The following is a 21,518-nucleotide window of genomic DNA, read 5'->3' on the forward strand; positions in this document are numbered from 1 at the left end:
CCACTGTTGCCCCAGGGAGAGAGACGTCTCAAGGACACAGCCTTGAGAGAGTCAGTTGGTGTTGGGCCCAGGTGGACTGAATATGTGATTGAACCAGCTCAGGGCTCTGTGTAAACGTTTAAGATTTGTCAGATAGGGGAGGAGACCTACTCACCTTGCAGCTGCCCAAGACAAGCCTCCTGTGGAAGTTCCCTTGCTTATTAAGCCCACCATCCACCCGTCCGGGGGGTCTGCCTCTCTCTTTAGTCCCACCTTGCCTTCCATGTCTGGGGCCGGTTTCAGACTTCACCTGTGGAGCCCCTGAATTTGTAAGCCAACAGGTTTTCCCAAAAAGTTCCAAGAGAAGGGAGGTGGAAGCTGCCAGGCTCTTACAACCTGGGCTCAGACAAGGGAGCAGCGCTTCTCCTGTATTCCCTGAAAAAAGTGTCCTAGAGCTCATCCATGTTCAGAGGGAGAGGACATAGGCTCCACCTCTTTTTAAAGAAAGATACATTTATTGATTTATTTTTGCCTGTGCTGGGTCTTTGTTGCTGCCCAGGCTTTTTCTAGTTGCTGCAAGCGGGGGCTACTCTTCATTGCGCTATACAGGCTTCGCGTTCTGGTGGCTTCTCTCGTTGTGGAGCTCTAGGCGTGCGGGCTTCGGTAGTTGTGGTCAGGGGCTTAGTTTCCCTGGGGGAGTGTGGGATCTTCTTGGACCAGGGATGGAACTGGCATCTCTGGTACTGGCAGGTGGATTCTTGACCTCTGACCACCAGGGAAGCACTAGGCGCCGCCTCTTGCTGGGAAGGAGTCGCAGTGGCTTGCTTTCCCCTGTGCTACGTGCTACTGCCTCCCCACCTCAAAACTGTTCTCACTAGCGTGATGGGAAACGTTAGCATAAAATTAGTTAATTACTGATGGAATAAAAAATATCAAATGTGAAATACCTGTCTGTATACTGCTCATTGATTCTTGTAGCACATTCAAACATAAGAAAAAAAATCAAAGGCAGAATAGATGAGATCTAATTTTTCTTTCTGTCAGTTTAGGAAATGAATACATGTCCTACGGCCATCACAGCTGGTGAAGTGAACGCATGCAATGTCTGAATTTTTATTTTCCCCGTTTAGATCTTTATATTATGTGCAAGCAAATGATTCTGGTGCCCTCAATTTTTTTTTTTTTTTTTTTTGTCTTTAGAGGAAATAAACTTACATATATAGTTCATTCCTCTCTCAATTACAGATGTTTAGACAATTAAAGGAGGAATTTTCAAAGCTCAAAGAAAATTAATTTCGACCTTGGGGAAAAGTGTTGAAATGAATTTGTGCTTTTTTTAATCTTCCCATTTAAAACCCAAGAAACCAATATTTGCCCTGCAGGCATAACCTGGATTCTGTAGCTGTACAGAATCCCAGCCCTTCTGGGTGGCGTGACTCATTGTCAGAGCCGTGGCTCCATTATGTATTTCTTGTTAATAATAATTTAATGACAACTAATATTTGTTGTGCACAAACTGTGGGCAAGGTATGGTGCAAAGTCCTTATCTTGCATTATATCAATTAACTCTTTCAGTAAGTCGATGATGTAAGTTCTAGGATTATCTTTGTTTACCAGGAAATGGAGGTGCTGAGATGTGACATCACTTGCCTCTGTTCATGTAACCTACTCCAATATTCTGGCCTGGAGAATTCCATGGACTGTATAGTCCTGCTGCTGCTAAGTCACTTCAGTCGTGTCCGACTCCATGCGACCCCATGGACTGCAGCCTACCAGGCTTCTCCGTCCTTGGGATTCTCCAGGCAAGAACACTGGAGTGAGTTGCCATTTCCTTTTCCAACGCAGGAAAGTGAAAAGTGAAAGTGAAGTCGCTCAGTCATGTCTGATTCTTAGCGACCCCATGGACTGCAGCTAACCAGGCTCCTCCATCCATGGGATTTTCCAGGCAAGAGCACTGGAGTGGGGTGCCATTTTCTTCTCCAACTGTATAGTCCATGGGGTTTCAAAGAGTCAGACATGACTGAGCAGCTTTCACTTTCATACAATATTTATTTTTCTCTGACTTGCTTCACTCTGTAGAACAGGCTCTAGGGTCATCCACCTCACTACAACTGATTCAGATTCATTCCTTTTTATGGCTGAGTAATATTCCATGGTGTGTAGATAACTACAGCTTCTTTATCCATTAAAAATAACAGTCTAAATAAATTCTGAAAAACCTAATGTATAAGATGTTCTTATGCCTCAATCGCACGCACCCCTTTGCCTCACTTGGGGTTTCGGCCTTGGCTCTGTGTACATATTCCATACAGACTTCGGCTGATTTCCAGCTGTCAGCCTCTGGTGGAGGTCTATGTGCTGCTTCCTTTAGGGGATCATAAGTTTCATCTGTTTTTTTTTTCCCTCAATAACTCCAATGGACCTAAATTGTCAAGATCTACAGGTTAAAGGAAGTAAGGTAGACCTAAACCAAACATTCCCCACACTGCACATGTCTGTCAGCTCAGACAATTTTCCCCACATAGAGAAAAATTAGTTTCTCTTGGTTATAAGTTTTTTTGTCATCCTCTCCCATCTGGAACAACCACTCCTGGCACAGCAGCAAGCCCTCTAGAGGTCTCCAGCCATCTGCCATCCCTCGCCAGGAGGAGCTTTTCCCCGGCTACACCTGCATGTAAGTGGACCAGCAGCAGGTTGTCCACGAGGTGTGTGGAGCCCGTCTCCCTGGGCCTCTGCTGCGGACAGCTGTGGGTACTCCAGCAGCCCTCATATCGCACCAGCAGGTGTCAGACAGAGCCATTCAGGGAAGATCGATTTTATTGTCTGCGGGGTTTATGACTGAGGCATGTGCCTCTCCATCCTGCTCTTCATGAAGTCAAAGAGAAGTGCTCAGAATGTCTTCCTGTTAACTGGGTGGGTCCTTCTGATAAATAGCGAGCCCCATGGTGCAGCAATCACAGCACGCTCTGGGAATAGTCTGCACCTCGGGGCATCGGCATGTGTAAGGGTCAGGCATGACTCCTTCAAGGAACTGGCTTGGTGGGAACAAATAGTGGGAACTGCAGTTAAAGGGAGGCAGGAGATACAGGTCATTCCTTAAAAAAAAAAAAAGCCGATTTTCATCACATAGAATGAGTAAAGGAGCATTGGGGGATATTGTGGTTGGTTCTCCTGGGAGCAGAGCTGAGCTGAAGATGTGAATGTACATGGCTTGTTTCAGAAGCATGGGCAGGGACCCGGGGGAAGTTGGATGGGGAAGGGAAGCAATCCAACGCACAGTGTGGCATCGGGCAGGTGTTTGGGCAGCTGGGGGACGCTAGGAGACAGGGTGGAAGGTGCTTCGGGATTACTGCCTCCCTAGCTCCAGTCCCACCAGGTGAGGAAGCTAGATTACTTATTCCCCAACCCTTCTCTGTCATCAGCTGAGGCTGCTTGCTGGAGCACGGCAGGGGTCATCTCGAGGTGCGACCCAGAGACCCCATTAAGGAAAGACTTGTTGCCCCGTGTCTGGGTGTGTGTCTGTGGGCACCCTTCTACTTCCAGCCCATTAAGTAGCTGCCTCCATGCAGAAGCAGTTTTCCAAAGTCCCGCTGTTCCATGGTGGCCCACATCCAGTGCCAGCATGGAAGAGGGTAACCACGGAAGGGCATGACGATTGAAGCAGGCATAGACAGGACTTGTCATTTAAGCTCATCTCAGGAAAACTCTGATTTAGTGCCCGGGCCCCCTGTAGGCAGGGCTGGGGGAGCTAGCAGAGAGATGATGGGGGTGAAGGGCAGAGGTGGAGAAAGTAATGGAGAAGGTCCAGCCTCATGGAAAGGGAGACAGTGAATTAGGCAGAAAGTGAAGAACTAAAGAGCCTCTTGATGAAACTGAAAAGACGAGAGTGAAGAAGTTGGCTTAAAGCTCAACATTTAGAAAACTAAGATCATGGCATCTGGTCCCATCACTTCATGACAAATAGGTGGGGAAACGGTGGACAACTTTATTTTTTTTGGGCTCCAAAATCATTGCAGGTGGTGACTGCAGCCATGAAATTAAAAGATGCTTACTCCTTGGAAGGAAAGTTATGATCAACCTAGACAGCATATTAAAAAGCAGAGACATTACTTTACCAACAAAGGTCTGTCTAGTCAAGGCTATGGTTTTTCCAGTAGTCATGTATGGATGTGAGAGTTAGACTATAAAGAAAGCTAATTGCCAAAGAATTGATGCTTTTGAACTGTGGTGTTGGAGAAGACTCTTGAGAGTCCCTTGGACTGCCAGGAGATCCAACCAGTCCATCGTAAAGGAGATCAGTCCTGGGTGTTCATTGGAAGGACATGTTGAAGCTGAAACTCCAGTACTTTGGCCTCTTGACGTGAAGAGCTGACTCATTTGAAAATACCCTGATGCTGGAAAAGATTGAAGGCAGGAGGAGAAGGGGATGACAGAGGATGAGATGGTTTGACGGCATCACCGACTCAATGGACATGAATTTGGGTAAACCCTGGGAATTGGTGATGGACAGGGAGGCCTAGTATGCAGCAGTCCATGGGGTTGCAAAGAGTTGGACACGACTAAGCAATTGAACTGAACTGAATTGAGTACGTATTAGCGATCACTATTATTGTTATTGATATTAAGGACTGAATTGCACATCCCCTAAATTAATATGTTGAAGCCCAGGTCCCTAAAACCTCAAAATGTGACTGTGTTTGGACACGGGGCCTTTAAAGAAGTTCTTAAGGTAAAATGTGGCAGTTAGGGTGGGTCCTAATCCAGCCTGCCTGGTGTCTTTATAAAAAGAGATTAGGGACACAGAGACCTAGGAACTGTGTGCCCGGAGGAGAGACCCTGTGAGTACACAGCGTGGATGCAGCTGTCTGCTTCTCTCTTGCTCTACTTCACGGATGGCTGGGAGTGCCGAGCCCTGGGCATGCAGTGGTGCAGAGTGTCTGGTTCCTACCCTTGTCCTTCTGTAAGGAAGAAAGGAAATACGTGAGTGTTGACAACCGACAAAGTGCTATGAAGAAGCAGTGCTGAAGATAGGGAATAAAGGCGGAATCGTGGAGAGATCTATTTAGGTAGAATTTCTTCCAGCCGACAGACCTCTCTCTCCTACGTATCTGCCTCTTTTCTGAAACCCAGTTCAAAAGAGTCACCTTCCCCCAAAGCCTTAGCTCTTCCACATCTTCTGCTTTAGAGCCTCAGGAAGCCACTGCCCCCTCTAGTTCGGAATCTGTGCTCTCCCTTCCAGGGTGCCAGGAGAGCGTGAGTTGACAGCACGGGTCCTTGGAGTCAGTCTCCCTGGGTTCAGATCCCAGCATTGTCCTTTACTGCTTGTGTGGCTTTGGGTAAATGTCTGTGGTTCAGTTTCTCCATCCTTAAAATGAAGATAAAACTGTGCTGTGCTGTGCTTAGTCGCTCAGTCATGTCTGACTCTTTGTGACCCTATAGGCTGTAGCCCGCCAGGCCTTCTGTCTATGGGATTCCCCAGGTAAGAATACTGGAGTGGGTTGCCACGCCCTCCTCCAGGGGATCTTCCCGACCCAGGAATCAAATTGGGATCTCCTGCATTGCAGGCAGAATCTTTACCAGCTGAGCTACCCAGGAAGCCTGAAGATAATACTAGGACCTGTGTTATGGCATGGATGTGGGGATTAAATACATTAAACCAAGTTTAGAACAATGCTGGGTATGTACACAGCATTACAAGGGTCATCATGTGTGCCCTGGTTACACTTGCTTGTGTCCATGTTTTATCTCTCCCTCTAGGCACAAGCCTAAGCACAGTTAAGAACAAGAAATTTGGGGTCAGAGTAGAATAAAATCAAATTCTGGTTGAACAGCTTTTTCAGATGCATGAGCTTGGATACAATCACTTGACCTTTCTGAACCTCATTTTCACTGCCATTTAAATAATGAGAGCAATACCTACATGTTGAGTTATTGAGAGGAGTAAATAGGAACCATACTCCAAATGTCTACAGAGACAGCTCTCAGTGCAGACTGCAGGCATTCTCACCTTGATCCAGGAAAGGAGTCCTTATTTATTATTTGTTTTGGTGTCCTCAGAATTCACCACTCATGAAGTCAATGATACTGGTTGATGCTTTTGGACTGTGGTGCTGGAGAAGACTCTTGAGAGTATCTTGGACAGGAAGGAGATCGAGCCAGTCAATCCTAAAAGAAATCAATCCTGAATATTCATTGGAAGGACTGATGCTGAAAAGCTCCAATACTTTGGCACATGATGTGAACAGCTGACTCATTAGAAAAGACCCTGATGCTGGGAAAGGTTGAAGGCAGGAGGAGAAGGGGATGGCAGAGGATGAGATGGTTGGATGGCATCACCGACTCAACGGATGTGAGTTTGGGTAAACTCTGGGAGTTGGTGATGGACAGGGAAGCCTGGTGTGTTGCAGTCCGTGGGGTCACAAAGAGTTGGACATGACTGAGTGACTGAACTGACTGACTGAGTGTCTGATAACTCACTGTATAACAGAGTGAAGAAGTGAGCAAGCAGCAGTGTCTGCAGCAGACCTGGTCATGGGGATGGGTAGACATGCCACATTCCCATTTTGCTTGTTTTGTGCTATGCAATAGATTCTCATTATTTATGTGTGTGTGTGTGTGCATGCTCTCCAGTAAGTTCTCAGTAGTTATCTGTTTTATACATAGCAGTGTCTATATGTTAATCACAGTCTCCCAGTTTATCTCACCCCATCCCCCTCTTGGTGCTCATACATTTGTTCTCTGTCTGTGTCTCTATTTCTGCTTTGCAAATAGGTTCATCTGTACTCTTTTTCTAGACTCCACATACATGCGTTAATATTTGTTTTTCTCTTTCTAACTTACTTCAGTCTGTGTGACAGTCTCTAGGTCCATCCATGTCTCTGCAAGTAACACAATTTCATTTCTTTTTTTTGGCTGAGTAATATTCCATTGTATATGTGTATATACAGTGCACATATATATGTACCACATACTTTTTTATCCATTCCTCTGTTGATGGACGTTTTAGGGTACCACTTCATACCAGTCAGAATGCCCATCAGCAGAAAATCTACAAACAATAAATGCTGGAGAGGATGTGGAGGAAAGGGAACCCTCCTACACCGTTGGTGGGAATGTAAACTGGTGCAGCCACTGTGGAGAACAGTATGGAGGTTCCTTAGGAAACTGAAATAGAGCTACTGTATGATCCAGCAATCCCGTTTCTGCTTCTTTATTCCCTGGAGACAGATGGCAAAGGGTGTGTGGTCTCTGTGGAGAGGGACTCTCACCATCCTCCCCGTTTCCTTCCAGGCGCCTTGACTTGCCCACCCCCGATGTGCTGATTGCTCTTCCCCACACAGAGTCACCAGCTCACGCTGTTCCGTTACTGTTCTGTTCTGGAAATGAACGAGAGCTTTGGTAGGGGCTTGGGAAGCTGGCCCGCAAGCTTGAAACTTCCGTCAGAGAAAGCAGCTATCAAAATGCAGCCAATTATCTGCTTCTGGCTTTGGTTTTCAAGCTGGAGCTCCAAGGAATTTCATGGAGGACCATATTTCATGATGATAAGCTTTGGAAATTCTGACTGTCAATAAAGCAGGTGTCTGCAGCCCTGACAAGACACAGAACTTGTATTAGCAAATGGGACATTTTAATTCAGAGGGCCCTCAGCTCTTTCATGTTGCTGCTGTCATGCCCCTTGGTGACTCCCCATTATATCTGACATCTGGCTTTCTGTCTTTAATCAGGTACTAATTTATTTTGGACAATTTTCAGGGATAGTCAACCAAAAGTCATGTTCCTGTGGCTCCAGAAAAACATTTCTCTCCTCACCTCGCCTGCATTATATCGTTTAGAATAAAATGCTTCATTAAACTAGTTATCAGCGACAGACTCGTGTCACAAGTTATTCCATCCTGCAGTGCTCTCAAGAGAGCAGTGTAAAATCAAACTGAAGCTAATGTGAAAATGGGTCAGATTGAGCAATGAGTAAAATTTAAAAGTATGGTACACTGTTCCTTTTATGATGTCATTTTCTCCCTCTAGCCATTCTCTTTGACAACAAAAATGTCTCTCTATGATTTAGGGCCCTAGTGAAAAGCAGAATAGGGGATATTACACTAAATATTTGACCAGCCACCCCGCTTCTCCACTCCCTATGATTTGATTAAGCCCAAGTCATCTTCCCTTCCTCGCAGGCTCCACTTTGGATGAGGCTACCATTTTCTCATTTTGCCAACATCTGCTGTATCATTGAAAAAGCAAGAGAGTTCCAGAAAAACATCTATTTCTGCTTTATTGACTATGCCAAAGCCTTTGACTGTGTGGATCACAATAAATTGTGGAAAATTCTGAAAGAGATGGGAATACCAGACCACCTGACCTGCCTCTTGAGAAACCTATATGCAGGTCAGGAAGCAACAGTTAGAACTGGACATGGAACAACAGACTGGTTCCAAATAGGAAAAGGAGGACATCAAGGCTGTATATTGTCACCCTGCTTATTAAACTTCTATGCAGAGTACATCATGAGAAATGCTGGGCTGGAAGAAGCACAAGCTGGAATCAAGATTGCCAGGAGAAATCTCAATAACCTCAGATATGCAGATGACACCACCCTTATGGCAGAAAGTGAAGAGGAACTAAAAAGCCTGTTGATGAAAGTGAAAGAGGAGAGTGAAAAAGTAGGCCTAAAGCTCAACATTCAGAAAACTAAGATCATGGCATCCAGTCCCATCACTTCATGGGAAATAGATGGGTAAACAGTAGAAACAGTGGCTGACTTTATTTTTCTGGGCTCCAAAATCACTGCAGATGGTGATTGTAGCCATGAAATTAAAAGACACTTACTCCCTGGAAGGAAAGTTAAGACCAACCTAGATAGCATATTCAAAAGCAGAGACGTTACTTTGCCAACAAAGGTCTATCTAGTCAGGCTATGGTTTTTCCAGTGGTCATGTATGGATGTGAGAGTTGGACTGTGAAGAAAGCTGAGAGTCGATAAATGGATGCTTTTGAACTGTGGTGTTGGAGAAGACTGCAAGGAGATCCAACCAGTCCATTCTAAAGGAGATCAGTCCTGGGTATTCATTGAAAGGACTGATGCTGAAGCTGAAACTCCAGTACTTTGGCCACCTCATGCAAAGAATTGACTCATTGGAAAAGACTCTGATGCTGGGAGGGATTGGGGGCAGGAGGAGAAGGGGATGACAGAGGATGAGATGGCTGGATGGCATCACCAACTCGATGGACTTGAGTTTGGGTGAACTCCGAGAGTTGGTGATAGACAAGGAGGCCTGGCGTGCTGTGATTCATGGGGTTGCAAAGAGTCGGACATGACTGAGTGACTGAACTGAACTGAACTGACCATTTTGTCACTTGGGTAATTAATGCTGACCTTGTGATGTAAGCTTGGACATGTTCCTTCCTTTTCAGTATCTTTGGGCAAGAGTTTAAGAAGCACTGACATTCATTCTTCTTTCAATGTTTGGTAGAATTTGCAGGTGAAGCTGTTTGGTCCTGGGCTTCTCTTTGTTGGAAGATTTTTGGTTACTGAGTCAATCTCCTTACTCATGTTTTTAAAAATTTATTCATGATTCAGTCTTGGTAGGTTAGATGTTTCTACGGATTTATCCATTTCTTTTAGCTTACCCATTTGTTGGTATATAATTGTTCATTATTGAATTGTCTGTTTTTCCCTTCAGGTCTGTTAATGATGGTTTAAAATATTTGGATGCTCATACGTTGGATGCATATAAATTTATGGTTGTTATATTCTTTTGACGATCTGACTCCTTTATCATCATATAATGATCTTCTTTATCTCTTGCTACAGTTTTTGAGTTAAAATCTCTTTTGTCTGATAATAAGTATAGCTACTTCTGCTCTCTTGGTTTCCAGTTGTATGAATATCTTTTCCCATCTCTTCATTTTGAGCCTATGTGCATTCATGGAGCTGTAGTGAGTCTCTTGTAGGCAAGATATAATCAGGTGTTTCTTTCTTTCTTTTTTTCTTTTTTTTTTTAAATCCAGGGACTTCCCTGGCTGTCCAGTGGTTGAGTCTGCATGCCCCCATTGCAGAGGGCACAGGGCAACTGAGATACTGTGCCAGACAGAAAATAAAAAATAAGAAGTTAAAAAATCTATTCAGCCACTCTTTGTCTTTTGATTAAAGAATTCAATTTATATTTAAATTCATTATTGATAGGTAGGGACTCACTAATGCCATCTTGTGTTTTCTGGCTCTCTTGTAGTTTCCTTGTTCCCTTCTTTTTCTCTGTCTTCCTTTGTATTGATGCTTTTCCACACTAGTATCTTTGCTTCCTTCCCTTCTCCTTATCTTTTGTGTATTTACTCTAGGTTTTGCTTTGTAGTGATCATGAAACTTACATAAAACATCTTAGAGATATAACTGTATGTTTCATCCTGATAAGAAACTTAACTTTGATTGCATACAGTAACTTTATTCTTATCCCTGTTTTAGTTTTTTATATCACAATTTAGCTCTTTATATGTTCTGTATTCACTAACAGGTTATTGCAGTGACAGTTTTTTAAAAAAATGCTTTTGTTCTTTAACCTTTATTAAAGCAGTTTCTTAAAATTAATCTTTTTGTCATAAATTTCTCATGCTCACTCTTCCACTCCTAGGAATCCATCTAAAAGAAGTAAAAATCTGTCTATACACAGACTTTTTCATGAATATTTAAGCGTCATTATTTACAATAATCCAATACTGAATAACCCGAAAGTCTACTAAATGGTGAGTGGATAAATAAAATGTGATGTTTCGAAAGAATGAAGTGCTATTCACCAATCAAAAAAGAATGGGCCCCTGGTACATACTACAACATAAATGAACCCCAAAGTGTTTTGTGAAGAGAAAGAATCCAGGCACAAAATGTCACATCTTATATAATTTTACTTATATGAAATGTCCAGAAAAGAAAACTTTTTAAAGACAGATAGTGACTGCCTGGGGTGTAGGTAGGAATTGAGAGTGATTGCAGATAGGCATGGAGAATCTTTTCTGGCGTGATAGAGATGCTCTGAAATTGGATTACAGTGACAGGTATGCAATTCTATAAAATTTTAAAACTCATTGAATTGTATATGAAAAGAGTGAATTTAATGGTATATAACTTACACCTCAGTACAGCTGTCAAAAAGAATAATAAGAAAAATAGAGTAGTTAAAACATTTCTCCAGTTTTTGTAGTAGAAGAATATAGGGATATACACCATTAATGACAGTATGTAAAAATAAAACAAAATGAGACATCTTACCAGACGAAAACTCTTCTGTCTTTTTGGCTTTCCACTCCTCTCTTCTTGGAATGCAGTCTTGATGCCTGGAGGTGCGACAGCCATCTTGTATTCATTGAAATAAAAGCTGGATACCGAGGACAGTGTAGCAGAAAGGTAGAAAGACCTTGGATGCTTGATGACATCTTTGAGTTACCACAATCCAGAATCATCTCTTTTCAGACTTCTGTAAATTGAGAATAAGAAACTTCTATTTATGTCAGTATTAGCTGGATTTATATCATTTGTAGAAGGAAAAAAGTTACATCTTCAAAGGTTTTTTAAAAACTCATTAACCAGACCTTAGTGGTCTGGCTTTGCCTATAGCTTTAAGAGGCTTGATTGAAGGCCTCTAGGTCAGTGATGGAAATAGATTGTTTTCCCTCCGTCTACATCACTCTCATTCTTCTCCTGGTCTCCTGCCCCACTAAGAGCCAAACCAGTCTGGTCTTCAGGCTTGACCTGCTTCTATAAAGGCTCATCAAGAAATAGCAGCCATCCTATAGAAGATTTAAACACCAGTCTTCCATTCCTGGTGGCTCAGCTGGTAAAGAATCCACCTGTAATGTGGGAGACGTGGGTTCGATCCCTGGGTTGGGAAGATCCCCTGGAGAAGGGAAAGGCTACCCACTCCAGTATTCTGGCCTGGAGAATTCCATGGACTATAGAGTCCATGGGGTCGCAAAGAGTCGGACACGACTGAGCGACTTTCACTTTCACTTTCTTCCGTAGCCTCTAGCCATAGGTCAGCACAGCTCACCTGGCTTCTTCCTTATTCCAAACCCTTGGATATTGGTTTTTTGTTGTTGTTTGTTTGTTTGTTTTGAGGGAATGGACAAGGAAGTGATTAGAGGCCTTGTTTAGCTCTAGTTTCCTGTTTCTAATGATACAAGGAAATCCGAGGTGTTCTCCTGCGTAGTCACCCATTGAAAAAGCCAGGGTTGTCACCTGGCACCTCCCCACTCCCCCAGCCACAGACACTCCTCCCAGTCATCCTGGCTGTGTTGACCCTATACAGTGGTTTATGAGAGACATCAGCGAGGCAACCCACTCACCATGTTGTAGAAAGGACTTGTGAGGCACAGGTCTCTTGTCTGGTATTGCTCAGACCTCTAGAAGACCTCATCACCTTTCCCTTCTATCACTTCTAGGGTTTGGAGAAAGATTGACCGACATCTAAACTTTCTCCTTTCTTGTTATAGTCTTCCACTCAAATAGTTGGGGGCAAAGACCCATTTTGCCTGATAACAAATTCATGACATTCATTTTGGTCTTGTACTGGTTTTTAAATATTTAAAGACAGAGTATTGTATGTGTGGTTATCTTGCCTAGTTTTTTAAAATTCATTTTTATTGGCATATAGTTGCTTTGCAATGTTGTGTTAGTTTCTGCCATACTTGGAGTCTGGCTTATGCTCCTGCTTTTCCATGTCCTGCTTTAATGGAGGTCTTAGAAAGTCCCACCCTGGCAACCAGCATCGACAAGAGCTCTACTCTGCACCCCAAAACAGCGTATTCTATTCCTGCTTATCCTCAGTGATAAACCTGGTTTGATTTTGTCCTGTGTCTGTTCAAATTTGGACTGTTTTTGGATCATCTCCTTCTTGGATCTGCACTTGTGTTTATTCCAGAACCCCCATGAGCCCTGGTTTGTTCCTCCTCTTCATCTCAACAGCCATGCAGCTGGTGCAGCTGGGAAAGTCTGTACCATCTTCCTGCTGAGGGATAATTATAGCAATTGAAGCCTAGACTGGTGTTTCAAGGGAGTAGTATTTCCACATCTTCATTAAAACGGGTTCAATTTGCCGTATGATTTGAGTGGTAAACACTTTCCCCAATATTGTGAATTTTAAAACATTCTATCAGTGCAGAAAATATGCAAAATGCATAGCTTATGATAAAGCATTTGGCTAGGATATGAATACCCAGAAAAGCTCTGGTTTACTATATAAATATTATAAAACAATTCGAGTGTCTTAGGAAAGGGATTTGGTAATTTGAGTCAAGGAATAAGAAATACTTTTATCGGGCCCATTAAAAAAACAAACATACATAATGGGATATAGACTGGAAAGAACATTAGTAACAGGTAAGTCACCATCATTTCTTTCAAATAACTTAAAGGAAGTCAAGTAGGAGTCTTTGGTTCCAACATAATTCAGTTCACCACAGAGTGAATTTCTTAGGTTACATGTGAAACATTCATGGACTACATTTCCCTTCAGCATCTCTCCCTGTGATGACGAATTTAATGGAGAAAACTTAGCTAACAGAATGAGAGTCGCCTGTACTTTGATGACCTCCAGCTAGTTATGATCTCAGGGAGTCAATGAATTCCTAAAAGCATTAAACCTATGAGCTGTGGTAATGGGAAAGGGAGAATTAAGTAAAGTTTTTTTCCCCTCCCTATTGATTTTATACTAACCAGACCAATAGAAACCCTAGAAAAGTAATTGTGTATGAGAGAAAAAGAGGATTTTCTCTTGCATAGCTTCGTGTATGTCTATAATCTATTAAGGTAAGTGGTAAACTGGGATCCACTTTTCCTGCGTTACTTGTTGAGGGTGGTAGCTAGTCACTAATAATAGGATCTAAAAATTTCAGAGTTTAGGAAAATCGATCAAATACTTTCATATTACCTGAAAAAAAATTAGCTACATACTTTTTTCTTTATTTGAGCTAATGTTTAGATTCAAGTACTTAACTGTTCTTCAGCAGAAAGAACACACTCCCCTTTCCTGAACACAGCTAGAATCAATCAACTATCTGTGTAGTAATGTTGACAACAAAAATTGTGAAGTCTCAGCAGGACACGTGACTGAGCATCTATTTAGCTCATGATTCAGTGGACAGTCTGGGAGTCAGCTGATCGAGACTGGGCTTGACTGTGCGCTCAGTCCCGCGTCTCTCAGCCTCCTTGCAGGATGAGCAGACTAGTTTGAACCATTCTTCTCATAGCAGTGGCACCATTGAGAGACAATTTGAGTGAAAACACTGAAGGCCTCTTAAACCTAAGCTTCTATTAGCCAAAGCCTTATGTAGCTAAACCCAATGTCAGGAGATAGGAAACCAAGTCACACGGGAAAAGGCAAGAGTACCGGAAAAGGTGAAAAGGATGGGGCTCATTGTACCACCAGACACACGGCTGCGGAGGCATTCAAGTACCAAAGAGGAGGGAACGAGACTTGATAAATACCAAGGACGTAAAATACAGAAAAATATACTTATTGATGGTTTCATCTATTCACTTACTGTGCTAGTTATTCAGTTCAGTTCAGTTCAGTCTCTCAGTCGTGTCCAACTCTTGCTACATAACAAATTATCCCAAAACTTAGCTGCTAAAAACCCCACACATTTATGATCTCACAGTTTCGATAGGTCAGGAATCACATTTGGCTGGGTCCCCTGGGTCTGAGTCTCTTCCAAGACTATAGTTAACATAAAGTTTGACTGGAAGAATCCACTTTCAAGCTCACCTACATGGTTGTTGGTAAGATTAAATTCCTGTGGTCTGTTAAACTGAGGCTTTTGCTCCTCATGAGTTGTTGGCTGCAGGTCTCTTGAAGTTCCTTGCCACGTAGGTCTATCCATAAAACATCTTACAAAATGGTAGCAAGCAAGCAAGAAGGCAAGAGTAAATTCCAGCAAGAGAGAATGAAAAGTAATGTGGAAGTCACAGTCTTCTGTAGCCTAACTGCAGAATGACATTCCATTTGTTAGAAGTAAGTCATTAGGTCCATCCCATGCTTAAGGGGAGGGGATTATGCAAAGGAGGCTTCCCAGGTGTCTCAGTGGTTAGGAATCTGCCTGCGAATGCAGGAGATGTAGGTTCAGTTTCTGGGTCAGGAAGATCCCCTGGAGAAGGAAATGGCAACCCACTCCAGTATTCGTGCATGGAGAATCCCATGGACAGAGGAACCTGGCAGGCTACAGTCCACGGGGTCGCAAAGAGTCCGACATGACTGAGCAACTAAAAAATAGCAACAGTTATACAAAGGGTGTGAAGTCCGAGAGGGCAGAGATCACTGGGAACCATTTCAAAAGCCACTTAATGCTCTGAATCATTCTTCATTTTATGGAGCCTCTGATAGAATCTTGGGCTTGGAATGTGTGTTTGTATACAGAGATGGAGAAAATCATGCGCCCAGGCTTTGAACAGACAGTCCTGGTAGATTCAGTGACATAATTCTAAAAACAGCCATTCAGGCCCTAAGAGCTTCATTCCTGGATTATCACCCTGTAGTAGCATTTTACAGTTTTTATCCTATTTAGAATCCTTCACTGCCCTGATAACATTCAGGATAAAATTCACATTCTTTAGCATTTATCTATAAATTATTTATTTATAGATAAATTTAGACCCAGGCATTTTCCATCTCTATTCCCTAGCCTGCCTGTTCTGTGAGCTGTTCTTAGGATTTCACGTTGTTTGATTAATCTAGTCATAAAAGGTCAAGCTGCTTTGGTTACCATTGAGTTTCTTAGAACTGTTGGTATGCTAAAATATTATTATAGTTTGCCCAGTATGCTGCTGCTGCTAAGTCACTTGGGTCGTGTCTGACTCTTTGCGACCCCATGGACTGTAGCCCACCAGGCTCCTCTGTCCCCAGGATTCTCCCTCCAGGCAAGAGTACTGGAGTGGGTTGCCATTTCCTTCTCTCCCTAAGATATTATACTTTAAAAAAATTATTTATTTTCAATTGGAGGATCATTGCTTTACAACACTGTTGGTTTCTGACATCCATCAGCGTGAATCAGACACGGGGACACACATGTCCCCTCCTTCATGAACCTCCCTCCCACCTCCCACCCCATCCCACCCCTCTACATTGTCACAGAGCTCCAGGTGTGAGCTCTAGAATGTTCTTTTCTCTCCCATCATCTGTTTGGTTTGGAGTAGATCCTTAAAAACTTAGCTCAAAAAATCACCTCTTCCAAGAATCTTACCCTGCTTTCCCCTTTCCTGAGCTTAAACAGTAACCTCTGTCCTGTGCTTATGTGAAGTTGTTAATTGTTTGGTTGTTTCTCACCTCTCTGCATTTTCCTAAATTGTAATTTCCTTCCAGGAAAGGCTATGGATAGCTCAAGTTCATAGCCCCGGTGCATACAAAGTGTCAGATCTGCAACAGCTAGTAAAGAAAGCAATGCTTTTGAATGCTGCTGCTGCTGCTGCTAAGTTGCTTCAGTCGTGTCCGACTCTGTGCGACCCCATAGACAGCAGCCCAACAGGCTCCCCCATCCCTGGGATTCTCCAGGCAAGAACATTGGAGTGGGTTGCCATTTCCTTCTCCAAAGCATGAAAGTGAAAAGTGAAAGTGAAGTCGCTTCAGCCTTGTCCGACTCTGTGTGACCCCATAGACGGCAGCCCCTAGGCTCCTCTGTCCATGGGATTTTCCAGGGAAGAGTACTGGAGTGGGGTGCCATTGCCTTCTCTAGAACAGATGAATAACACCTGGTTCTTTTCCACCTATGGTTCGTGTTTTTCTCCTGCACCCCCAGCCTCACCAGTAGTGAGGCTGAGGACACGTGACTTGTTGAGGCCAAAGGGCTATGGAGATTTTAAGTTGAGATCATGGAAGAACTGCCTTACATATACATTAGATGAATGAGATAGAGTTTCATCTGTCTTGACTAAGCTGTTACACCAAGGCTAGCAGGAGTCTGATGCAGGCAGGAGGATGTACATGAGACTTAAAATCCAGGAGACCCAGGCGAGTGCTAAGACGTTGCTTTGGAGTTGCCTGAACTCTTTCCAATTTTGGTCACTAAAAAGCTGCCAGATGTATCTCTTTAGTAAAAATGCCTGAGAAAAACTTACAGACATGCTAACGATTACTCGATTTTAAATAGAGAACTGCCTAATTTGAGTTATTTTATGCACAAAAATGGAGAAGGCAATGGCACCCCACTCCAGTACTGTTGCCTGGAAAATCCCATGGATGGAGGAGCCTGGAAGGCTGCAGTCCATGGGGTCGCTGAGGGTTGGACACGACTGAGCGACTTCACTTTCACTTTTCACTTTCATGCTTTGGAGAAGGAAATGGCAACCCACACCAGTGTTCTTGCCTGGAGAATCCCAGGGACGGGGGAGCCTGGTGGGCTGCCGTCTATGGGGTCGCACAGAGTCGGACACGACTGAAGCGACTTAGCAGCAGCAGCATGCAGAAAAAATTAAGTATTCGGAAAAGATGGCAAAATAGCCAAGGAATATGCATTGGTTTTATGAAAGAGAAGCATCTGCTGTAGTGAATGACAGCTTGCTTCCTGCACGGAGCAAATTCAGTGGTGTGTTGCTCACCATAGCCCTGGTTTTGCCTAGGTAGCCTAAACTTGAATCTCCACGAAATTCCTCTTGGATTGATTTGATGATAGCTTGGGTGCCAGACCTATAATTCTAAAAAGGAGGAAACTTCCTTCTTCATTTACGGAGAAGCTGAACATTTTTTCCCCCAGCTTGATTGAAGTATGATTCACGTACAACATTGTACAAATTTAAGATGTACAATGCAATGATTTGACATCTGTATATATAGTAAAATGATTACCACAATAAGGTTAGTTAAAATATCTACACTTCATGTAGTTACAAACTGCTTTTTGTGGTGAGAACTTTAAGAATCCACTCTCAGCAAATTCAGATATACAGTGCCGTATTGCTAACTATAGCTGGCATGCTGTATGTTACACCCCCAAACTCACTCATCTTGTAATGAAATTCGTAACCTTTGACCAGCTTCACCCATTGTCCCCACTCCCCACTGTTAGCCCCTGAGAACCACCAACGTGTTATGTTTCTCTGAATCTGACTTTTTTAGATCTCACATGTAAGTGAGATCACACAGCGTCTGTCTCTCTCCGTCTTATTGTACTTAGCATAATGCCCTCAAGTCTCATCCATATTGTCACAAACGGCAGGATTTTGAGAAGCTGGGAGTTTAGGGCTTTGTTTCATAAGGAAAGTGACTGAGTACAAATCCCAAAGACTTTGTTTCTTAGTCTAGATTCTTTGTTTCAAGTAGCAGAAACTGACTGTGAGCTGGAAGGATTTATTGGGAGGAAATGATGTAGCCCACGGAACCAGTGGGAAGGCTGGCTAGAGGACCAGGCTCCAGGGTGACTGGGAGACCGCAGAGACAATCTGTAAGGATGCTTTGTCACTGTGCCTGGCTGCAAATCCAAAAACAGTGAGGAAAATCAATGTCCTCACCAGGATAAGGAGAGTCTAATGTGATCAACCCGCTACAGGATGGCTAGTTGGCTGCTTTGCCCTTGCCTAAGGAAGCGGTTTTATTTCCCTGAGCTGAGGGCTGGTTCCTGCTGCTGCTGGCAGTGGGAACACTCATTATAAGAAGTGACCAGCATGTCTTCATGCGGATATTTCTTTGTCCCTGTTGTCATAGTCGCTTAGTTCATGAGTTTACTGGTGGCAGACCAAAGCTGACTAACATCTAGAAGGATTTTCTGATTGTTAAGAGTCTCCTCCACGGTGGACTCTCTGGTGAGGAGCCACATGAGTCATAAGTACCTTCCTACCCTGGGTCCCCTCGGAGAGGTGTACACGTACACTCCTCCTCAAGTCTCCTAGTACCAGATCTCTACTCGTGACTCAGCTAAACTGTCAGCTACTCCCCATCAGCTGGCCTTTTTTTTAATTAAAAAAATATTTTTATTGGAGTGTAGTTGATTTACAATGTTGTGTTAGTTTCTGCTGTATAGCAGAGTGATTCAGTTATACACATATCTATCCATTTAAAAAAAAATCATTTATTTATTTGGCTGCACTGGGCCTTAGTTGTGGCACACGGGATCTTTAGTTGCAGCTTCTAAATTCTTAGTTGCAGCATGTGGGATCTAGTTCCCTGACCAGGGGTCAAACCCAGGCCCCCTGCAGTAGCCGTGCAGAGTCTTACCACTGGACCACCAGGGAAGTCTCCACGTATCCATTCTTTTTCAGATTCTTGTCCCATGTGGTCATTATAGAGTGTTGAGCAGAGTTGCCGTGTTATACAGTAGGTCCTTGTTAGATCTATTTTATATACAGTGGTGTGTGTATGTTAATTCCAGTCTCCTAATTTATCATTCCCGCCACAATTTCTCTTTGGTTGCCATTGTTTGGTTTCAAGATTGGTGAGCCGGTTTTGTAAATAAGTTCATTTGTATCATTCTCTGTTAGATTCCTCAACCAGGTGTTCTGGAACCATATCCAGTACCAGTGGACCATGATACGCACTGCTTGTGGTAGATTGTATTGGGTTGGCCATATGTTAATAGTCTGTAATACAATGTTAGGAACTTTTTGGCCAACCCAATACTATTTTCCCTAACTAGTCCTTTCCCGTCCTGTTAAAAGATTATATAAGCTACTCATTGTTAGTGATAAAGTTTCCCCTCGAGAGGCCATTGATTCGGCTTCGCCATGTGACATGTCTTGACCAGTGGCATGTGGCCAGGCACACCTGGCGTGTCCAGATAGGCCGTCAGGATGTTGTCCTGAGCTTTGACACGGTCTCTCTTGTCTGACACAAGAATGCAAGGCCGTAGGGGGGCTGTGCTTCCACTTTGTGCACGAGACTAAGAGAACGTGCAGAGCAGGGCCCCGCGCTCCGTTCACTCAGGGCCAGCGTTCCAGTGAGCGAGAGGCAGTCTTGATTGTAAGCGCTCACGTTTCAAGCTTTCTTGTTACCACACCGACTGAGTGAAAGAAGACTATCCTTTTCCATCTTCCACCGAGGGGAGAACTCTCTCTGCAGCCTTTCATGTTCCCTTACAAGGAGCATCATGAGTTTCTTCACAGCCCACTTCTTGACTCAGAGCTGTCTTGAGTCACGCTTACATCCTGCAGCTTGGACCAGCTGGAGCGCCTCCTTGGCCTCACTCAGTGGACAGCCGCTGTGCTCAGCAGGGTCCGAGAAGCGCACCTAAATGTGCCAGGTGTGCCTCGAAAATCCCAAGAGGACCACCGATCTCGGTGGCTTTTTCTTAGCACTAGGGGGCTCAAGGGACAGCGAGTTCCTGCCACCAGGAGGGGACATCTCATGCTACTCCAGACACTAGCTCCCTGAGCCTTCACTGCAGGGCCAGCCCCTGTCTCCGTGAAACGTGCGGGCCTCAGTCTGGAATGCGTGTGTTCAGCTAAGGAATCTAGGACGCTTTCTACTTTCACTTCTCTGGGCCCCTGTAGAGTGAACCAGAGGCTTATTACGGTTTTAAAAGAATTTTCGGTGAACTTTTTGGCAGATGTTTTGGTATTATCCAATGGTTCTGAGGGTTATAAAGACAACTGTTTAGGAGGTGTAGGCTTCCATTTTTAATTTTCTTTAGGCCATGTGTGATTTCTAATAGGCATGAAATAAAAATGAAAGAGAATGTATTTAGTGTGTAGTGTGACTAATTAATAAGTTGGGAAGAAGAGAGGTATGTTATGTGTGGTTCTGACAGAATTAGTAGCTTTTCTAAGAAGCAGTGTTGGGTGTACAAACTTATGGCTTGGCTTGCCAACACACAATCTCCAAGTAGACTATTTAATTTTTCTGGGGTCTTGGAACCCTATACAAATCTAATGCAATCTGTAAACCCTCAACATAGGAATTTTATAAACATAAAGCTCTTTAAACAGTTACAAGGGTATTATCAACTTGTTGAAGGTCTTCATAGAGGTCTGAGGACCCAAATTAGATTCTGTGCTCCCTGAGGCTAACAGCAGTACCTACATGAATGGGAAAGGCTATGAGTAACTTTATAAAGCTTGACTTAGCAGGCTAGAGAATCAGTCACTTTGTTGATGATTAAGGCTGCTTATTTCTCTCAATGGTATAACTTTTTATCACTGTCAACATTTTGCTTGTGGGTCCTTCTTTCTTTCCCTGAATTTAATTATTGTAATTCTTCATTATATGCACACTCTTCGGGAACCAGAGTGGTTAATTCTTTAAATGAAGCCAGATGCTTTTTATTTAGAACTTGACAAATAAAACAATTTTAGTTCAATGATGGAAAAATAAAATATTTATTTCCCTTTGGGTTAGTTTATATTGAGTATAAGAAGTCATTGTGATTCCTAGAAGCCATGCTGGGTGATAGGATATTAATATTGTTAACAAAATTTTTGAGAAAACTAGGTATGGCTAAAATTGGGTTGGAATTTATCCTAAAGGGACAAAGTGAATACTTTTTCTCTTCTTTTCCGGTAGTCATGCAATAGAAAGGAAATAATACAGAATCCTTGGTGAATAGCAATTTTTAAAAACATTTTATTTATTAGT

The 21,518-nt window shown here is 43.2% G+C and overlaps 1 long non-coding RNA gene across 3 annotated transcripts; it reads right to left on the bottom strand.

Annotated features, from left to right (window-relative positions):
- Window positions 1-2,675: 2,675 nt before the first annotated feature.
- On the bottom strand, window positions 2,676-15,025 carry LOC129644589 (uncharacterized). 3 transcript variants are annotated; one of them, XR_008710855.1, is made up of 4 exons: window positions 14,733-15,024; window positions 11,240-11,444; window positions 5,987-6,144; window positions 2,676-3,074 (listed from the first exon to the last, which is right to left on the bottom strand). It is a non-coding gene; the product is annotated as an uncharacterized LOC129644589 (long non-coding RNA). The 3 variants fall into 3 exon arrangements; XR_008710854.1 differs by lacking the exon at window positions 2,676-3,074 and adding an exon at window positions 3,941-4,937 and having other exon boundaries at window positions 14,733-15,025; XR_008710853.1 differs by lacking the exon at window positions 2,676-3,074 and adding an exon at window positions 3,941-4,373.
- Between the last annotated feature and the right edge of the window lie 6,493 nt (window positions 15,026-21,518).

The sequence above is a fragment of the Bubalus kerabau genome, chromosome 2, assembly GCF_029407905.1.
Source record: "Bubalus kerabau isolate K-KA32 ecotype Philippines breed swamp buffalo chromosome 2, PCC_UOA_SB_1v2, whole genome shotgun sequence".
NCBI classification, from domain to species: domain Eukaryota; kingdom Metazoa; phylum Chordata; class Mammalia; order Artiodactyla; family Bovidae; genus Bubalus; species Bubalus kerabau.